This window comes from Chiloscyllium plagiosum, unplaced genomic scaffold (assembly GCF_037043375.1).
Source record: "Chiloscyllium plagiosum isolate Xiang-an unplaced genomic scaffold, Cpla_swu_hap1 HiC_scaffold_8, whole genome shotgun sequence".
In the NCBI taxonomy this organism is placed as follows: Eukaryota; Metazoa; Chordata; class Chondrichthyes; order Orectolobiformes; family Hemiscylliidae; genus Chiloscyllium; species Chiloscyllium plagiosum.
The window spans coordinates 89,115,382-89,137,751 of NW_028270146.1; the positions used below are offsets into that span (position 1 = coordinate 89,115,382).

The 22,370-nt window shown below is 38.6% G+C and overlaps 1 protein-coding gene across 10 annotated transcripts in view; it reads left to right on the top strand.

Annotated features, from left to right (window-relative positions):
* sipa1l1 (signal-induced proliferation-associated 1 like 1) overlaps positions 1–22,370 on the top strand; it is a 415,651-nt gene that overhangs the window by 200,155 nt on the left and 193,126 nt on the right. For 2 of the 10 annotated variants that reach the window (XM_087990088.1, XM_087990091.1), the window contains one exon: positions 6,757–6,876. The exons of the other annotated variants lie outside the window; for them this stretch is intronic. The gene's annotated coding sequence lies outside the window, so the exon portion shown is untranslated. The remainder of the gene's footprint in view (positions 1–6,756; positions 6,877–22,370) is intronic. 10 annotated transcript variants of the gene reach the window in all.

Consider the following 22,370-nt stretch of genomic DNA (forward strand, 5'->3'; position numbering starts at 1 on the left):
ATATGGAAAGCTTCATCCTCTCCTAATTAGAATTCAACTTGATATTCCCCCTTTTGTAAGGGATAAACAAGAATGGGTATTTCATGAAACTTTTAGGAGTATGTTACTCCTTTTCAAATAAAATTTATGTGCAATGTTTTAAGATACTTCTGAGTTCAAAGTGGTTGAAAATGGAATCTGAATACAAGAAATTTGATCATACCAGGATGTCCACTAGCTCGAGGTCAAGTTGAGCAAGTAGCACATGGGATATCCATAATATATACAGCTGCACACACTAATGTAGGTTCTTCTTATGAAAATCAACCGTAATGTGTCACTCAGGAGCTTGTATTTGTAAATGTAGTCTCATCCTCATGAAAGATGATAATGTGATCATCCCTCGTAGCCACTCTTCTCTAAATCATGTGCACTTGAATTGGTTTTTGAAAAACAAAGTGGGATGTTTTCATCAAATTCAAATGACGTAGATAAATCACTCAAACTTGGATCTTTTATCTGTATCCACTAGCTTTGTAGGCTTGTAATACCATCCATTCTGCAAGATGTATCCCCCTACAAGCAAGAGGATCGAAGGATGCATTAATGTTGCATTTGGAGTTTGTTGCTGGCTTGCGATATGCTGTGCAGTATAACTTCATTGTGAATGGTGTAGCACATGGTTGGGATTGTTCACAAAGTACGCTAATTTATTTTGAACAATATTCATACCCATCATCTGAATTCCATTATGCCTTCCCAGTGTGTGTGGTTTTCCTCTGCTAAAGTCTGAGTATCACAGCATAATGGTGACTATAATTCACTTGAACACCTGGCAGCGCGCACATAGATATTGTCCTCCTGAATTTATTGGGATAAAAGAATTTGAAAATATTATCATATGAAATAAATTTAAGCATTATAAGATATGTGTCTACTACTTCGTATTTGAAGCATCAGTTTGTTTTGTTTGCAAGGCCTCCATCTATATGCTTGCATCACAATGAACATTTGCAAAATTTGTCCCTGTATGCTTCTGTGGTGGAATTATAATTAATAGTTATGTCAATGAGCTAGTGATGTATCATGATGTAACAGTGGCATCAGTCACATGTAAGAGTCGAGAAGAGAAATGGAATAACTGGCATAATATAGAGGTGTACTTAACTTCAGCATCTTGAAATTACTAGTCTAGTGTAAATAAAGAGGATTTGAAGAGACATGCTGGAGTTAGACTTGGGTCAGTCATAAGTAGAGACTTCTCATTCCAGAATAGACCAGAAGTTAACCAAAGAGAGATCCCAGTTGTAGTTAAAGTGGAACCAAGCCACGGCCACCTATATAATTCTAATCCTGCCCTGTTGAAATTGTTACCAGGTTGTACGTGATTTATTGTTATAAAAACAATTTTATCTTGCTGTTGCCCAACTTTGGAATATGTTCACAGGAAAGAGATCATAAACTGAGTCATAATTGAACTTTTTACTTTGAAGCTATTGCATCAATAAACTGATTTATTTTATGGAGGAACTGTTTAACAGGAGATTGTGATGAAAATCAGTCTTAGAAAAGAAGTGATGTGATTTGAAATAACTTGATACTTCCCAGATGATGGGTGCAGGACATCTTGTATGTGGGAAGCTGAACCCCTAACTTCAGCGCATCTTGGAATCAGATTCAGAGAGTTCTTTGTTTTTTTTTGAAAGCCAATTCTTGTGGATTTATATGGTTCTGTCTCGGTTTCTTTTATACATTTGAAAATTGATTTATTTCTATTAGTTAGATTTCCACTAAATATCTGAACTTGAGGGTTTGAAATTGATTTGTGTTTCTCGATTGTCTAACAGTTGGAGTGACTTTTAAGTGTAGCAGGTTAATGGTTAAAATAGATCTAGTCTGTTGAGGAATCATTCGTAATTTCAGGTTGTTTGTGCTATTCTCCAGCAAAGTGTACTTTTAAATGTGGGATCTATGTTCCTAGCAATAGCTCTCTTTAGTTTCATGTGTGATACCCACTTTTGGTGGTTGTACAGAATAATGTTTCCAGGCTGTCCAAGACTCTCCCAGTATATCATGTGGACAGGCTTTGGTGGCTTGTAACTAAATTTTTACAGCTTTGATCCAAGGCAGAGAAGGATTTTATTGGTAAACTAATCTGTGCTTTACTGTGACCAAAAAACTACATTACTTCCAAAATAATATATCATGTCTTAACTATACCTCTTTGCAAATTGAAACAACAATAAAACAAATAATCTGACCATTAATTTCAACAGTGACAACTGGTGGCAAATTCTGATTGTAACTAAACTGGTAAAATGGATGCAGAGGGAATTCAATTTTGATTTCTAAGCAGCCAATCTTGATTTATGAACCTTGTGGGGAGTATTCCCAGGTAATGCATTGTGAAGACCGTTCTTGTTGAATCTTTGTTGTGTACCTGTGAATAGTTGTGCCATCCACAAATTTTTGAACATTTTGCTATTTCATGTGATGTGGACATCACTCTAGAGATCAGGATTTGTTGCTTGTACTTAATTGCCTTTAAACTGGCTTGAGATTTTGGAGAGCAATTAAAAGCCAGCTCATTGCGATAGGTTTGGAGTCATATGCAAGCCTGACTAGTAAGGGTGGCAGAATTCCTATCCAAACAACATCAGTAAGCTAGCTCGATTTTCACAACAATGATAGTTTTGTGGCCACGATTATTGAGAGCAACCTTTAGTTCCAGATTTTATTAATCAATTAAATGTAAATTTCGTCTCCTGCCTTTGTAGGGTTTGAACCTACAGGCCTCTGGATTATTAATCTAGTGACATCCATCCCCCTGATGTGATGTGCATCTTTGCCTGACTAGTATCTAGGTAAATGATGGCAAGATGTAGGAATCAACCAGAACACTCACCTTCCACCAAATCTTTCCTGTTATGTGATTTCAATTAACTGATTATAAAATAATCAGATTCGGGCAATTCATTCTATGTAGTTAAAATTAATGAATGAAACCCTATTTTGCCCTTTTGTGTAAAAATAACTCCTCTTTGCCACAACTATAGTTGTCAGTCAAAAATTGTCATGGCAAGATATTTTGATTTGGTACCAAGTTAGCTGAAACAGTTTTGAGAATGTGCATTGTCACTTCAGAGACAAATGTACGAATAGACAATTTTTGTTACCATTGTTTGTCAATGAAGAATTTTATTTACTTTCACCCAGTTTGAAATTTCTAATGATTGAAGTGTTATCCATCTAGCCAACATGAAATCAATAGAACAATAAGTCAGAGGTTTACCAGGATGTTGCTGGGAATGAAGGGTTTGAGTTATAAGGAGCAGCTCGGACTATTTTCACTGGTGCGTAGAAAATTGAGGGGTGGCCTTCATGGAGTTTACAAAAATCGTGAGTGGTGTCGATAATGTGCATGACAGGTGTCTTTTCCCTAGGGTGGGAATTGCAAGGCTAAAGGGCTTGTTTTTAAGGTGAAGCCTTAGATGTTAAAAAACACGTGGCAACTTTTTCACACATTGGTTTGTGTATGGAATGAACTTCTAGAGGAAGTGGTGGATGCAGGTACAGTTACAACATTTAAAAGACATTTAGGTAAGTACATGAATAGGAAAAGTTTGGAGGGATATGAGCCAAGTGCAGGCAGATGGGACTAGTTTAGTTTGGGATTATCATCGGCTTGGACTGATTGGACTAAAGGTCTGTTTCTGTGCTGTATGACTCTGACTCTATAACCTAATGCCTGCAGAGCCAGTTTACGTTAGCATATATAGGGATTCTTTGATCCACATCAAAATTTAGACATTTTAAATCCAAAATCATTCCCTTATCAGTGTGTCATTAGGCAGTCTGTAAGAGTTTCCATTCTCACATGATGGCAGCATTTATACCAAAGTCTTCTGGAAGAAGGTATAAAGGTATTGCTGCCCTCTTTGCAATGACAAGATTCGTCAAACTGATGTGCATTCATTTCAGTTTAAACTGCTACCAGTAGATGACTGTAATCTTTTATATACTGTCTGTATTAATATCTACTAAAAACTTTTTTCAAAGACCATAAAATATTTTAATTTTCTATTGTATGTTCTTATTAGTCATCCACATGGCCTTTCAAATCCGAAATGAAGTCAATATTAGGTTTAACTTGTATTTTCCATAAATTCCATGATTCAGCCTATGTTCAACTCACTTCTATCTGCTCTCAGTTGAGTTAAAATAAAATAGATGAATTATGAGAACACTACCAATGGAATTGTACCTCTGTTTGTCTTGGGAAAAGTGAAGAAAATTCATACCAATGTGCAAGAAGACAGGAAGAGCACCATGTAATTGGGAATAAAAAACCTTCTGCATTTCTCTGAAATACCAACTCCAAAATATAAAGAGGCTGAAATCAAACAGAAAATACTGGAAATACTCACAGGTCTGTCATCCTCTGTGGACAGCAAAACAACATTAACCGATGATCTTTCATCAGAACTCCTTCAGTTTTATGTAAGTAGGCTTGTTGACACCAGTGTGAGCACAGAGCCAGAGGGGATGAGTGCGAACAAACTTGTCCATTTATGGAGTGCATGGATTGTCTCCACCTGTCCTCCTGGTTCATTTACTCCCAGTTTACTGCTACTACTACGTTTTTCCTTATCTGAAAAATGAAATGGGGACGAGTCTTTTAGGCATTAATTTTTAAAAAAGAAATCTCTTTTGTAATGATACACCAAAAACCATTCTTTTAAATATAATGAATCAAGTTGAGCAGACCTGTCTGGTCTCAATCTTAATCTAATCCTGGGAAGAACATTAACTAGAATATCGATGAAGTTAAAAATCTCGCAACACTAGGTTATAGTCCAACAGGATCATTTGGAAATACTAGCTATTGGAGCTTTGCTCCTTCAGGTAGCTGTGGAGGATTAGATTCCCTACAGTATGGAAACAGGCCCTTCGGCCCAACAATTTCATACCGCCCCTCCAAAGATTAACCCACCCACATGCATTCCCCTACCCTATATTTCCCCCTGACTAATGCACCTAACACTATGGGCAATTTAGCATGGCCAATTCACCTGACCTGCACATCTTTGGACTGTGGGACGAAAACAGAGCACCGGAGGCTATGTAGAGCAGTTGATCTTCCGTAATTACACCGGCACCACTCCCCACCTCTTCCTCTGCTACATTGATGACTGCATTGGTGCCACCTCGTGCTCCCATGAGGAGGTTGAGCAATTCATCAACTTCACCAACACATTCCACCCTGACCTTAAATTTACCTGGACCATCTCTGACACCTCCCTCCCCTTCCTGGGTCTCTCCATCTCCATTAATGACGACCGACTTGACACCGACATTTTTTACAAACCCACCGACTCCCACAGCTACCTGGATTACACCTCTTCCCACCCTACCTCTTGCAAAAATGCCATCCCGTATTCCCAATTCATCCGCCTCCGCCGGATCTGCTCCCAGGAGGACCAGTTCCATCACAGAACACATCAGATGGCCTCCTTCTTTAGAGACTGCAATTTCCCTTCCCACGTGGTTAAAGATGCCCTCCAACGCATCTCGTCTACATCCCGCACCTCCGCCCTCAGACCCCACCCCTCCAACCATAACAAGGATAGAATGCCCCTGGTGCTCACCTTCCACCCTACCAACCTTCGCATAAACCAAATCATCTGCCAACATTTCCGCCACCTCCAAACAGACCCCACCACCAGGGATATATTTCCCTCCCCACCCCTTTCCACCTTCTGCAAAGACCGTTCCCTCCGTGACTACCTGGTCAGGTCCACGCCCCCCTACAACCCACCCTCCCATCCTGGCACTTTCCCCTGCCACTGCAGGAACTGTAAAACCTGCGCCCACACCTCTATCCAAGGCCCTAAAGGAGCCTTCCACATCCATCAAAGTTTTACCTGCACATCCATCAATATCATTTATTGTATTCGTTGCTCCCAATGCGGTCTCCTCTACATTGGGGAGACTAGGCGCCTCCTAGCAGAGCGCTTTAGGGAACATCTCCGAGACACCCGCACCAATCAACCACACCGCCCTGTGGCCCAACATTTCAACTCCCCCTCCCACTCTGCCGAGAACATGGAGGTCCTGGGCCTCCTTCACCGTCGCTCCCTCACCACCAGACGCCTGGAGGAAGAACGCCTGATCTTCCGCCTCGGAACACTTCAACCCCAGGGCATCAATGTGGACTTCAACAGTTTCCTCATTTCCCCTTCCCCCACCTCACCCTAGTTCTAAACTTCCAGCTCAGCACTGTCCCCATGACTTGTCCGGACTTGTCCTATCTGCCTATCTCCTTTTCCACCTATCCACTCTTCCCTCTCCTCCCTGACCTATCACCTTCATCCCCTCCCCCACTCACCCATTGTACTCTATGCTACTTTCTCCCCACCCCCAACCTCCTCTAGCTTATCTCTCCACGCTCTAGGCTCACTGCCTTTATTCCTGATGAAGGGCTTTTGCCAGAAACGTTGATTTCGAAGCTCCTTGGATGCTGCCTGAACTGCTGTGCTCTTCCAGCACCACTAATCCAGAACAATCTACTTCAATCAAGTTGTAAAGGTTCCTGTCTCATACCATCAAAATTTGCCTTACTCTAATTAAGACTAACTTTTGATCCTTTTCCATTGCTATTTTAAAGCTAATAGAATTATAATCACTGGTCCCACAGTGCCTCACCTTCCCCCCGCCCACTAACACTTCTGTCACTTATTTCCCAAGAGTTACAAGTTTTTCTCCTTTTTCTAATAGGTACATCTACATGTTGACAGACAAAATTTTCTTGAATGCACTCAACAAATTCCTCACCATTGCAGTCCTTAACATTATGGCAGTCCTCGTCTTTTTGGAATGTTAAAATCCCATACTATTGTAAGTCTATTATTTTTACATATATCTGAATGCCTCTCTACACATTTGTTCCTCAATTTGCCACTGACTGTTGGGGGGACTATAGTACAAACCTCTCAAAGTGGTCATTCCCTGAGTTCCACCTAGATAGTTTAACTGGACAATCCCTCAGAAATGTCCTCTCTAAGTACAGACAGTAATGCTTTCCTTAATCAACAAGCTCATTTCTTGCCTCTCTTTCTATCCTTCATAAGGCATCTAAACCCCACAACATTGAGCTGCCCATCCTGTCCCTCCCTCTGCTATGTTTCTGTAATAGCTATGATGTCCCAGTCCCATTTTACCATATATGCTCTGAATTCATCTGTCTTACCTGTAAGACCCTTTGCACTGAAATAAATGTAGTTTAATTCTTCAGAGTTACCTTGTTTTCCGACTTGCTCGTGTCTGCCCTTTCTAACTAACTTGCTGTTTTTTGTAAAAGTCAGAAACATCTTCATCTGTCTTTCTATCCTGACCACTACTTAAGATCCCTCCCCATTACTTTAAAGGCAAAAAACAACAGATGCCATTTGGAATAATCCAAGATCAATCCCTTCATCTTGCATTTGTGATCAATGAGTCTTAGAATTCACAGGATTTAACCTGTGAATTACCTATTAGTTTAGTATAGAAGGTTAACAATTGTCTCTTACTATTGAAGTTACAAGCAGGGTGAGTGCACTCATTAGTGCAGCCAACTATGTAATTCACTGCAGTAGAATTACGTATATCATTGACATTATTGCTATGATTAAGAGCAAACTATTGGTCAAGATAGCTACAAAGTGATTCTGATTCCTCTCCAGGCATGTAAATAGGAAGTTATAATCTGTGTTGCTGAGTTCTCATTCTGGATAATTCATAAAAGCAAATTTTATTTCACTTTCTACTTGTAGTTAGCATTGTTACAACTGGGGTTAGGGGAGTGCACAGTTACTGCCATTATGCTCATCTATATCAGATTTAAGCAACAAGATGCATCAACCTGGATTCTTAATAAATACAATTATTGACTGATTAATAAAACAAGCATTAAAAAAGCAAAAATGTAATGTCAATAATATGCAAGTACAAATGTTTATTGCTGTAATAATCCCCAAAATGTTTACACAAATGCATGCACACACTCTTCAGCAAAAGAGAGAAGATAAATTGAATTTCTCTGAATAGATTGGCTGAAGTGCTTTTCTTACTGAGAAAACCAGTGGATTATTCTTGAAGACAAACTATAAAGGATCGATTGTTCTGGAGTCTGTTGTTCTGATATTCTAATTTGAGCTTATCCAAAACTCTGCCCATATCGATTTCTGGACTCTATCAGATTCCATTTGCTGATCCACCTCTGTGCTCACAAGCTACATTGTTTCTTTTTCCAGCAGTTCTTCAATTTTTATCCTGGAGTTCAGATCCCCCTATTGCCTTTCTATCTCATCTCTTTATCTCCCATCTCTCCTCTATTACATCAGCCGTGTGAAAATTCTGATCCTCCTAAGTTGGTCTTTTGTGGAAACCTGATTTCTATCTCTTCCCCAGTGGCACCTATGACTTCTGCTACAAAGGCCCAAAGCTCTTGAATTTCTCCCTAAATTTATCATGTTCTTTCATCCCCATTAGGATGCTCGCTCTTCGGCCAAGAATTTTGTCATTGTCTTTTATTATATCATGATGTTCATGTAAAGTATCTTGGAATGTTTTACACTGTTAACAACATTGTATAAATGCAGGTTGTTATTGTGATGGTTGTGCTTGGTATATTGTGGGAGAATTCTATCATGAGAGTTTCTTTGAGAGGAGAGAATTATTTATCTTTAAATCAGAGTGAGTATTTAGGATTCTTTGAGAAAATATTTCCATATATTAGGGAGGCATTTTAAAGTAAATCTTTCAAAGTGCTTTAGGTTATTATCAGAGTTGATTCGTGGTGTGTGGAGTTATTTGCAAGTGATTGGTGTTAGGCCAGAAGTGGGCTCGGTGTCTTGGCTGACAGAGCAAGGGATCTTAACACCAAGTAAAAAAAAAATCATAACTTAACTGTAATTCATCCAGAAAATGTGCATGTCCCAGCAACTGAATTACAATTAAAGATTGCCCAGCATAGAAAGTAATAGAATGATCTGTACCTGCGCATTAGATTGATGTTAATCTTAATTTCAGTAATAATTCAAACAAATTGCTATGGTTTTTTGTGACTCTCGTGATTGAGAGGCAGTAGCATGAGGACATTTACCTATCCACAAGGGATGAACTCTGGTTTCTCCAGTTTCCTCATTTTCCCCTCCCTGCTTCCCCCCCCCCCCCCCCCCCCCCCCCCCACCTTGTCTCAGTCCCAACCCTCGAACTCAGCACCACCTTCCTAATCTTCTTCCTGACCTCTCCGCCCCCACCCCCACTCCGGCCTATCACCCTCACCTTAACCTCCTTCCACCTATCGCATTTCCAACACCCGTCCTCCCTACCTTTTATCTTAGCCTGCTTGGCACACTTTCCTCATTCCTGAAGAATGGCTCGTGCCCGAAACGTCGATTCTCCTGCTCCTTGGATGCAGCTCTGATCTCCGGCATCTGCAGTCCTCACTTTCTCCTAGAACATTTACCTATCTCCAATCATCTTTTATTGGAATGCATATTCATGCCTGTGTTGCCTCTTTTGACTGTTCCAGTGCATGCGTGGCAGGTTTCCAATATTCTACCTTTGGTAAACATTAGGGATCATCCCAAATCGCACATGTCCAGTTTACCTATCATTTCTGTACTTCCTGACTTGCATTGGCTCCCTGTCAAAGTATATTTAATGTTAAGGCAATCACCTTTTAGCTTCAAATCCATCAAGCCTTTCTCATCCCTATGTCTGCAAACACTTCTAGCTCGTCAGTTCTGCAAACTACATGTTCATCTTATTCTAGCATGCTATCCCTAGTTTTAATTACCTGCCAATTGGTCCTTTCATCTTCAGATGTCTCTATCCCCTTAACTGTAGCATTCTGTCCCTGAACTTCCCTAGCTCACTACTTTACTTTGCTCCTTTCAGGGCTCGTTATCACCTATCTATTTACAGAAGCTTTCAGTCATCTGCACTAATAGTTCCTTAAGTGGTTGTTTGTATTTTACTCTCTAATATTCCTGTGAAGTTTTTTGGACATTTTATTATAATTATGATGTTTATTAAATATAGTTTATTCTTACTTTTTTTGGAAATTGTTGAAAATCTCACAACTCCAGATTCTAGTCCAACAGGTTTATTTGGAAGTACAAGTATTCGGAGTGCTGCTTCTTCATCAGGCAGATAGTAGCATTCCTTCCTGTAATGCTGCAAGAATGTTTTAGTACATATATTATCCCAGAGGAAAACTGAAGTCATTACTACTAGTTACCTGATGAAGGAGCAATGCTCCGAAAGCTTGTACTTCCAAATAAACCTGTTGGACTATAACCTGGTGTTGTGATTTTTAACTTTGTCCTCCCCAGTCCAACACCGGCACCTCCAAATCATGCTTGGAAATTGTTATAGAATATATGATCTTTTCTTCTCTTCCAAGCACCTTGCTTCCACCCAATTCCTCAATTTTTAAAGCTCTTCTGATTACACCAAGTTTTACATTTAGATTGATATATAGGCCCATGGCCCCTGAATAAAGCCTCTTCCCCTCTCAGCCGTAGAGCATTACCTGAGAGAGTTCTTGCTCAGCATCCTCCTTTAGTAATAGCTTCTGAACAAATATCAAAAATCGAAGTTCTAAATATTTGAAAAACAAGATTTCCTCCATTTCCATAGGGTTAGAGGCCACTTGTGTCCCAAATGTCACCCAGGGTTGACATTTGTCAACTGACTACACAGAGGACTTCAAATTTTGCGTTTTCCTATTTAAATTGGCTCAGTTCCATACTGAGGCAAGTGCATCTGCCAACTTATTCTTGAGGGGAATAAAACAGTGTATATGTAGAACAGGTGGTCTGATTCTCTTTCTTTCATTGGCAAAATGTTATTCATTCAAGTCTGTTTTAATACTTCCATATTATGGAATAGAGCAGAATATGTCAAAAAGCCATAGGGAGCAATAGCATCCCTTCCTTCCTGTAATGCTGCAAGAATGTTTTAGTGCTTATATTATTATCCCAGAGGAAAATTGAAGTCATTATTTTGAAATGCCGCCATGCGAGAGAGTGGAAGCTGTAATTATGTTTCACATTCAATTTAGTCAGCATCCTGTGTTATTCACAAAGATGAAAGAGCGGAAACACCAAGCTTACTCGATTCGTGGTTGGAACAACAAACGTGAATCTGGAAACTACAGCTTGCATTGTAGAGGGTAGCTAGATGCTCTGATATGACAGTGTTGCTGGATATGTAAAATAAGAGCATTTAATTCTGATCAGATGCTGTGCATTTACATAAAATTATAATTTATTGTACAGTTAGGATGTTTATTCTAAATATTAATTGGTGGTACAGTGCTACTTGTGTGGATCCCACAAATCAACAACTCTGACAAGCACACAGTAAAGTCCCAAACCATTTTCTTCTTGCCTTCACAATTTGCATCTTGCTATCTCAACTTCAATATCTAGATAAATTTGATAAGTTGACAAGCAATCTTTGAACACACCGCAATGTCTATTGTTTGAAACAATCTGCATATTTTAACACATATTCTTCAACATTTTTTTTGACCAACACTGATCCTATTTAGAATGATGCACATACAGCAGTTTAAGGAAGTTAGTGTAAAAGGCCCTCATTAGTGAGCCTTTCAAGAGGGATTAGATGTTCAAGGCTATTGAAAGCTTGTCCCGTACCAGTTAGTTTTGGAAGCAGGTGTTTGTTATTGCTATCATGAAGATCATGGCTAGCTGTGATGAAAAAAACAAACTTAACTTTTAAGAACTCAAAACCAAGACAAGGCATTGAAGGTATTCAACGAAGGAAGAAGACACAAACAAATTCAACCCAAATTCAGTGTCAAACAATTGCGCTGTGGTTAGATAAAGAATGCTGAAAAAATTAAAGAATGAAATTGCAGAATAGAATACACTGACCAAAAGATGAGAAGTGTAAAAAAAAAAAATCAGGAATTGGAAAATGCGCTTGGTATAATGATATAGTTGAGGCTGACCCAACCATAGCATTAAGAAAAGATGATTTTTGTGGAGAAAGCTAAAAGGTTTGGAAAGAAAATAGATGTTGACAAATTTTGTCCCAACAACAGTTGGGTTTTACAGTTTAATTGGCAACATAATCTCATCTACAAGCATTGAATAAAACAAAAAAAAACTACAGATGCTGATAACCTAACAGGAACAGAAAACGCAAGAGAAACTCAACAGATCTGACAGAATCTGTAGATAGAAAGCAGAGTTGATCTTTGATGGGTCACTGGACTTGAAACATTAACTCTGCTTTCCGTCCACAGATGCTGTCAAGCCTGTTGAGTTTCTCCAGCAAGCAGAAAGTTCATCTACAAGCACTTCAAATCTGGTTTACGCATATTCAAGAATATAATCTCAAAGATATCTTTAATACAGACAAAACTGCCCTCTTTTACAAATGCGCAGTAGATAAAACTTACCAGCAGAGCTGAAGTTACCAGTAAGCAACTAAAAGTTAGGTGTCACTTGTTGCCGCGAATATGTTGGGAACTGAAAACAAGCATGGTTTGTTATTCATCCAGACTTCAAAACACCAAGTTGCTAAACCATGGCAAACATTTGCCAGTCAACTACAAAGCAAACCAAAAGACCGAGATGACCTGAATGGTTTCTATTTCACGTGTTCATCGGAAACATAAGATGCGAGATATGTAATAGCTTATCCAATCCAATTACTTAAAACCATTCTTTTTTCCTTTTCCCCCCCAACTCCCCCAAATCAACTATTCAGAAAATTAAGCAAGGTGTATTTCAAAAGTTGAAATGCTCTTCACCACAAAACACTTGCCTATAAGAAAGCAGTCCTCCTGAAATTGGATGAAAATTCAGTGTAAATTTGCTTCAAGCAATGAGATCTTAGGTATTGGAGCAGAATTAAGCTATTTTGTACATCAAGCCTGCTGTTATATTTCTCAATCCCGTTATCTTGCCTTCTGTCTATAACCTTTGATTCCCTTTCTAATCTCTGTCTTAAATGCATTTAGTGACTTGGCCTCCACAGCCTTCTAAAGCAATGAGTTCCTCGGCACCCTCAAGTTTAATACATTCCTTCTCATTTCAGTTCTGAAAGGTTGTCCCTTTGCTGTGAGGTTGTGCCCTCGGTCTGGTCTCTCCTACCACCAGAAACAACATCTCCATGTGCATTCTATCCAGGTGTCTCAGTAATCTGTAATTTTCAATGTGATTTCCCCTATCCTCCTAAACTCCATCGATTAAGACCCAGAGTCCTCAACCACTTCGTGTATGACAAGCCTTTCACCCTGGAATCCTTGTTGTAAACCATCTCTAGTCTGCCATCAACATCAGCATATCCTCCCTTGGATACAGGGCATAAACATTGCTCTCAATATTCCAAATATGGTCTGACTAGACCTTTATACAGACTCAGCAGTATGCTCTTGTATTCTAGCCCTTTTGAAATGAAAGCTGACATTGCATTTAACTTCCCAACTGCCAAATGAAACTGCATGTTGACCTTGAGAATCACAAATGAGCACTCCCAAGTTGCTTTGTACTTCAGTTTTCTGAAGTGTTTCCCCATTTAGAAAATGGTCTATGCCTCTATTCCTCCTATAAAAGAGCATAACCTCGCACTGAATGCCATCAGCCACTTCTTTGCCCATTTTGTTAGCCTGTCCAAGTCCTTCTACAGCCTCTCTGCTTCTTCAACGTGACCTGTCACTTCGCCTATCTTTGTGTCATCTGCAAACTTGGCAACAATGGCCTCAATTTCATCTGGATTATTAATGTATGAGGTGAATACCTGTGATCCTAATTCTGACCCTTGTGGAACTCCATTCGTCACTGCTGCCATCCTGAAAAGACTCCCTTTTCCCCACTCTACTTTTTGCCAGTCAGCCAATCCTCTATCCATGTTAGTACCTTGTCCTTTAACATCATTGTTGTTATTTAGCAGTCTTCTGGAAATCCAAATAGATCATGCCCACTAGCTATCCCTTATCTAACTTGCCTGTTACCTTTTCAAAGAATTCTAATACATTTGTCAGGCATGTCTTCTATTTTGATGCAACCGTGCTGACACAGCCATATTTTACCATGCACTTCCAAGTAATCTGCAATCTCATCTTTAATAATGGACTCTAAATCTTACCAAGGCCAGAGGTTAGACTAATCAGCCTATAATTTCTTGTGTTCAGCCTGCCTCTCTCCTTTAAAAAGGGGTGTTACATTAACTATCTTCCCATGCTGGACACTCCCTGATTCAGTGATTCCTGAAGATCACCACCAATGCCTCCACAACCTCCTCAGTTATTTCCTTCAGAGCGCTGAGGTGTGGTCTATTCAGTCCAGGTGATTTATCCACTTTCAGACCTTTCAGCTTCCACAGCACCTTCTCCTTAGTGATAGCTATTACTTTCCCTTCTGTCCCAACTTCTTTGAAGTTCTGGTATGCTCTTGGTGTCTTCCACTGTAAAAACTGATGCAAAGAACCTATTCACTTTCTTTGCCATTTTTTTGATCCCTATTACTATTTCTCCAGTCTAAATTTTCCAGCTGTCCAATGTCCACTCTTGACTCTCTTACCTTTTAGATATCAGCGGAAAAAAAAACTCTTGCAATTTTTAATGAACATCTGAAGAAAGTCTGAGATATGCATAGAGCAGGAAAGAATACAAAATTGCTTCAGAAGTGCAATTTTGTTTGAAGCTAATGATGATGCTGAACCTTGTTGCATCAATTGATGACAATTTCATTGTGGAAGCAGTTACAAATACAACAGCTTCTGACGAGAAAGCTAAGGAAGATAATGTGCGCACAAAAGCTGAAGGTCTACACATTACTAGTGCTGATATTTTCAATATATTAAATTTATTTGGAGACTATCTTCAGCAAACCATAATTACAAATGAAGAAGCATTTGTAAGGAAAGCATTATAGGAAATTTTGGCTCCCTCTTATAGGATGTTGCCAAGGTTGGAGGATTTGAGCTACAGGGAGAGGCTGAATAGGCTGGGGCTGTTTTCCCTGGAGCACCAGATATCAAGGGGGATGACTTTATAGAGGTTTATAAAATCATGAGGGAAATGGATAGAGTGAACATCCAAGGTCTTTTCCCTGGGGTGGGGGAGTCAAGAGGGCATAGCTTTAGGATGAGAGGGGGAAAATATATAAGGGATCTAAGGGGCAACATTTTCACACACAGGGTGGTGCATGAATGGAATGAGCTGCCAGAGGAAGTGGTGGAGGCTGGTACAATTGCAACATTTAAAAGGCATCGGGTGCATGTATGAATCAGAAAGGTTTAGAGGAATATGGGCCAAGTGCTGGCAAATTGGACTAGATTAGTTTAGGATATCTGGTTGGCATGAAGAGTTGGACCGAAGGGTCTATTTCTGTGTTGTATATCTCTGTGACTCAATTACAAGCTTTTCCTATACTATAGAAAGAAACCATTGTGAAGAATGAAGCAACTGTCACTTTAAAAAAACTCTCCTCAAATCCAACTATCAATGATTAATCTTGTTTCACTAATACTGTATTCTATAATTATATTTTGCTTTTAAAATGTTAGTTGTGTTGTCTTTGATGGTGAGAGTGGAATGACTGGTCTTGGTGGAATAGTTCTACAAATACAAGCAAGAGTTTTGTAATTCTCAGCCTTTATACAAAAAAAAGGAAGAAAAATCAGTAATACAACCTATTGCCACTCAAGTTTTGTAAATATGTGGTTCGTTGCCACCTTGGATCAATGACAACTTGTAAAGTTAATAAAGATCACTTGGGCTTATGCCAACATATACATGTGACACTTGTATCATTGACTGGACGTAGATCTAGATTGAATACTTTGCAAAGCAAAAGACATTAGCTCCAAATGCAGTAGTCTTGTATTTGGAAAGAACAAGCTTGCTTGGATAGATATACAGAGTCAGCAATAGAGAGAGCTGTAATTACCTCTCTTTTTCAGTAGCCCCCCTCATGTTTGAGCAGGAAGGCCTCTTCACTGCAAATGAAGTAGTTGTAAGCAAGAAGTATGAATCAATGCCATTCTGTCCAGGAAAAGCATTCAACCAGCCAAAACTGATCGAGGAAGCAACTCTCAGTGCCAACAGTTTGTGTGGGAAGGGACTTCATCCGCAGACCAGCATTTGGATTATCTGAGAGTGTTTATTTTCTAAACTTAACTTGTTTGGCCAAAGTATTTTGAAGCTGACAATCTGCAGTTATATTATTTTCGGTTTTGTGTCTGTCTTATTTTTGAAGGACAATTGGATATATTTGTACATTTTAAAACTATTGTTATAATCTTTGCATTGTTTGCTAAGCATATTACTATTCCATATTTATTATTATATTTTACTATGTATTTAACCATATTCTCCTCCTCTAACTTGGTTCTATGCAAGTTTATACATGAAAATCATAAAAGCAGAAACTTGTTGCATCTTTCTTTTCTGCACAAATTTTTAAATGGCAATTTTGATATCTAAGATAAATTTATTTTGCTGTAGCAGATGCACCATGGCATCCTTACATCAATACCAGGAACTGCGTGTATGAGGGCATATCATCTGATCATTTGTTATAATGTTGGATTAAAGCAAGTATTTTGTTGTATAGTTTGAAGAATGCCTAAACAAGTATGTCAGACTCCTTTAAGGAAATAGAATCAAGCCACATTGTTTGCATGTATTTATAGAGAACACTGTACAATGAATCATTCACTGAAAATCATTTTATAATATCCTTATCAGAGCATCAACCAGCTGTTAAGTTACTTTAAATTTCACTGTGCATGTCCTTTTTTTATATATAACAAGGCTTTCTAGAAATCACAGCACTTCTAATAACTGATTGCTTTGCTGAAGACTTAACATGGGCTATTTTGAACTGTGACTGGTTTGGAGTGCTGCTTGAAAATGTGTTGCTTGAAGAAGACATGAGCCCTTCTTCAGGAATGAGGCCACTGAAATCCTTGTAGAGGGAGGAAGAGAGCTTCTTCAAGGAAGGCATCCTTATAAGAGGATTCACAGTAGGTTAAAATCTTCTAGAAGAAAGTGAGGACTCATGCCTGAAACGTCGATTCTCCTGCTCCTTGGATGCTGCCTGACCTGCAGAACTTTTCCAGCAACACATTTTCAGCTCTGATCTCCAGCATCTGCAGTCCTCACTTTCTTCCACAAACTGAATTGAGCCATGCCATAAAATAAGTTTAGTGATTACAAAACAATCTAAAGGGTTTGAACTAGGTTGATAACCCACTTGAAGTTCATTTGCTTCAGTTTATGGTGTCACTGCTTTAGATTGCTTTGTTGTTTTTGTTTCCTTTTGTCCCCTAAATGCGAGATATGCACAACAGGAAAGTCAACATACCAAGAAGAATTATAATTCTATCAGAACAGCATGGCATTGTTTCTGGAAACTGCAACTCAATGTGCACTTGTCTGTCATTTTTTCTTATTAGTTTTATGTATGTTATTGTTTGTGTTTTAAATCAATGAAGTTGATGTTTCTTTAATGTTAATGTATTTAGCAAACAATCTTGTTCATACCTACACACGTTCCTCAGTAATATTTCTTTAACAAGGTCCACTGGACATGTGAATGGGAAAATGTCAAAATGCGGGGGTGGATGGAAGTAATTAAACTGTAGTTTTCTTCAGAAACCAAGAGCAAATGTGTCATGGTAATGTGAAGGACTTTGATTAAATATTCAATGTTAAAAATCTCATTAGAAAATACTTGGATTTTTTTAGGAAACAATAATTTGTTTTGATGAGGTTTTCTGTAAAATGTGAATATTGCAAATGCAGAACTCTATTGAAGGAAATTTACATTTAGTATAATTTCTTCTCAAATGTGATTAGAAAGTAATATGGAAGATCCTTAAATGTGTCATGGATATTGCAAAGGTGTTTTTTTTTAAATAAAAAATAATTTCTCTAAATGAATACTGTTAAGTTGGTATATAATATTCTTCCATAAATTTCAAACACACAATGCCTTTTATCTCCTTGTTTCCACCTTTCCTGCTCCGACTTTTTAACTCTACAGTGTTGTGCTCTGTGGCCATTCTTTATAAGAGTTTAGATCATAAGTAAAGGGTTCACTATCTATGGCAAAGATCGCACACTGTTTATCTCTGTCCTCCATTTATAGGCTGTCTCCACATGTTTTTCTATTTATCTATACTTTTCAGCATAAACCTGTTGGGTTAAATGGCCTGTTCCTGTGGGATATAATTGTGTAATTCTTTATGATTTCCATGTTGCAGAATTGCACTAGACAAAACACTTATTGAGTCAGAACACCATGTCCTTCGGTCTTGAAAATTGCTTCTCACCTCCAGCTCAAAATTGCATGTACTAATTGCATCTTGAGAGTGGGAGTGATACCCAGTTTCAATTCTCTTGACTGCAACAGGGAACAGGTTGAAAAAAAATTAACGAATAGAGTAGGGATAGAGCTATAATGCTAACTGACACCTAGGTTAACTATCACCTCAACAGAAATCTTCCATGTTACTGTAACACTGACAGTGCACATACCTTGTGGAAGTGTAATGATCTGCCATCCAGTTACTTGTTTTAGCATTGCACGGATAGAAACAAGATTCCAAGAAACAGGGTAAAGACCATCCATTGGCTATAACACCTGATTGCCAAGAGGGCAGAAATTCTTCCAGTACCCAGGCTGCCTCTTATTTCAGCAATTTTGGGGATCAATGTCATAGAGTCATCCAGCATAGAAACAGTCTTTTTTAAAATCTTTCTCCTCTCACCTTAAAAATATGCAGCCTAGCCTTGACATTCCCCACCTGAGAGAAAAGACATCTGCCATTCACCTTTTCTATATGCCTCATGATTTTGTAAACCTCTGTAAGGCCACACCTCAACCTCCTATGCTCTAGCCTCTCCTTATAACTCAAAGCCTCCATTACCATTTTTTCTGAACCTTCCTAATATCCTTCCTACAACGGTGAAGAAAACTGGGCACAGTACTCCAGAAGAGGCCTCGCCAATGTCCTGTACAGTCTCAACATCCCAGCTCATACACTCAAAGGTCTGTGCATCGAAGGCAAGTGGGCTAATTGCCACCCTAACCACCCTATCTATATGCGATGCAAACTTCAAAGAATTCGGGACCTGAACCCCGAGGTGTCTCTGTTCTACAACACTACCAAGGTCCTACCATTAATTGTATAAGTTCTGTCCCCTTTTTGTAATACTAAAATGCAATACCTTACAATCACCGAAATTAAATTCCCTCTGCCAGTCATCTGCCCATTGACCCAGTTGATCAAGATCTCTTTGTAATCTTGGATAACCTTCTTTAGTGTCCACTATACCACTAATTTTGGTGTGATCTGCAAATTTACTAACCATGAAATAGCAATAATAAGAATAACATTGAAACTGTGAATATCTTCCTTCTCATGCGCGGCAAGCACCTCCAAAGTATTTGACTTCTAGGAGCAAAAAACAATAGTAACTGAGAAGGGTAAAAAGAAAAATGAGGGTGGTGGAGTGCAAAGCCTAGACTATTGTTAGAGTTTGAAGGCAATTTTGAAATAGAAGGGAAGGGAACTAATAAGATGGAAGATCAAAGAAGTTGCCTTCAAGCTCTTATCCCAGGGTTACCTTGATTTGTATATGTGATTTGCCATTGTGATTTCAGATACCTGGTGAGCCTCGAAGCGAGGAATCTGTCAACTACGAAAGGATGGTTTGGTCATTGATTGATATGGAAATTATAGCTGAAGCAATACATTGTGTTTTAAAGATATTATCTGGCCATCCTGAGTTTCGTATTTCTGGTGTTTATTTGGGATCATTTTATTGATTTTAAGTGTCCTCATCCTGTTTGTATTTAGCTGATTCTTTGAGGCTGCCAAGACTAAGATGGTGACAGGAAGAGTGAGGCAGAAAGGTGAAGTTACAGATAGTTTCCATTGATTTTTACTGTTTGTGAAATTATTCATTCCATTTTATGGTTTCAGAGTGAAATCCAGAACTGCATAGTTATGAAATTGTCTTAACTCATTACTATGGCAACCAGGAGGAAATCAATGAAAAAGCTTATTGCTTTGACAACTAGTATTACTGTAAATGATGTATGCAATACTGCAAACACCTTGTTTATGAATGAGCAAGGCAGCAATTAGAAAAGTCATTATCTGTGCTATACCATAAGACAACCAGTTTGTAATGGAGGTGGTAGTGATAGGAAACTAACACAGCTGTGATTTCACAATATCTGAGTATTAGGCCTAAACTGTAGGACATTTCAGTTCAGAGGTAAAAATAGTCGCATTAAAGTCCTGGGAGATGTGCATGCACTGTAAATTGAGTTGCTCAATCTTCTATGATTCACTTGTAAAATACATTTTTGGCAACGGTATTTTTTTTAGTAGTTTAACTTTCTGGCACCATTATTGAGTGCCTGTCTTCTGTTGTTGTCTGACAACTTGCATCTGGTAGTCATCAGTTAGTCCAGCCCAGCCCATTGTAACAAAACCATAGGGACATGATAATTTGTGACAGCAGGTACATTTTTGAGCGTTCATTCTGCCACTGTTTTTGAGATAGAGGATGTTTGTTTTTGCCTCTAAATGCTGTGTTGTTAGCATTGATGTGACTTTGTTTTTGGTTGTTTTTGGGTCATTTGCTTTACCATATGTATTTAATGTTTATTCCTATTCCAAGGAAGCAGAGTTAGGTCTAAACCACAGTACTGTAAATAGTACTGTAGTCATTGGTAATAATTAGATTCTCTTGATTGAAAGGCTGACCAAAAGACAGTATTTTAGGATTCTCCTATGGGCTAGTTTTACTCTTTTATGTCATCATCAACCCCATCTGGTCAGGCCAGGTCATTGTATTGAGCACAAGAACTGAACAGAAAACTTTTGGGTAGCGCACTGTACTGGACCTGAAACGTTAACTCTGATTTCTCTCTACAGATGCTGCCGGACCTGCAGAGCTTTTCCAGCAATTTCTGTTTTTGTTGCTAGAGATTACTGTGATGGTTGAAAATGAAACTTAAAAATTCTACCTTGTCATGCAGATTTTGTAATGATGTGGCATAGATATTTCATCACAATTGGTCTTGTCCTATGTGATTATTTGCTGCATTCTTTGTTTGATCAATATATCAACAAAGAAAATGGGAGCATCGTAAACAGTTGATACTTGATAGATTATTGATTCATTGTTGCGTAGATATATTTAGACCCTGATGCGCAATGGTGGTGTCTCTACCTCTCAAACTGGGAGACCCAGATTAAAGTCCCACCTGCTCTAGAGGTGTGTAATAACATATCTGAATGAGTTGATTAGAAAATAGGTAGGAATCTGTTTTCTCTGCCTCAGGATTTTATGATGGGTCTTTGGTAGCAAACTGAGATTTTTCACTAGATGCTGTGTCCTTGGAACTATTATAGAAAAAATGCAGTAGGCAGCTTCTCAATACAGCTTATCTGACTGTGATATAGCATTGTTAAGATTTGATAAGAATTTATGGACGCTATGATTTATTTTACAAATCTGCGTGTTATTTCTAATATTGAGAAATGTTATTCATCCCCACTTCCTCACCCAGCAAAATAGAAAGTGAGCTTAGATGGCGTTTTGATAGTCCCCTTTGTCTTTCCACTTCATTTCCCCCATTCCTACAACCCCCACCCCTACCTAACTTTTCTATTCTTCTCCTTCGAGGTAACTCTTGTATAGTGAAAGTTTGCCCCTAAAGAGTATTTAATGTGATGTGACAATGCTTAAGAAATTGCCCTTGAATATTGTCACAACTCACTGGAAATCAAGTCCAACTATTTCAAAAAACATCAGAAATGTGAAAATTTCATTAAACCACTAAACTATCCAATTTTACCCATCTAATTTGGGTCAAATTAGTTTTTTAAAAAATTTCACAGCAAGTAACTATTGGTTAAAAGCAATTTGATTACAATGGCAAAAGTAGATACTTTAATAGATAATCTATAACTCTAACTTAAACTCTACCCCTTTCTTAAAATTCCCACATTCATACAAATAGACAAACAAAGAGATAAAACAAGATACAAGTATTATGAATGGGGAAAGGAAAAAAACATCAGAAGAGTACAGTTCTGGCAGTAGTCCAGAAATCGGACGCCAATGTATTGTTTCCTTTTGGCTTACTTTCAACTCTTTCCAATTCTTTGCTAATGAAATGAGGTTATAAATATACCCGTTTTCTCCTATCCCTGACCTCCCCACCCCTTCCCTAATTTGGATCAAATGAATCCTTTCAGTATAAAGGGTGTAGGAGTACACTTAAGAGGGAAATCAGGAGGGCAAAAAGGGGACATGAGACAGCTTTGGCAGATAA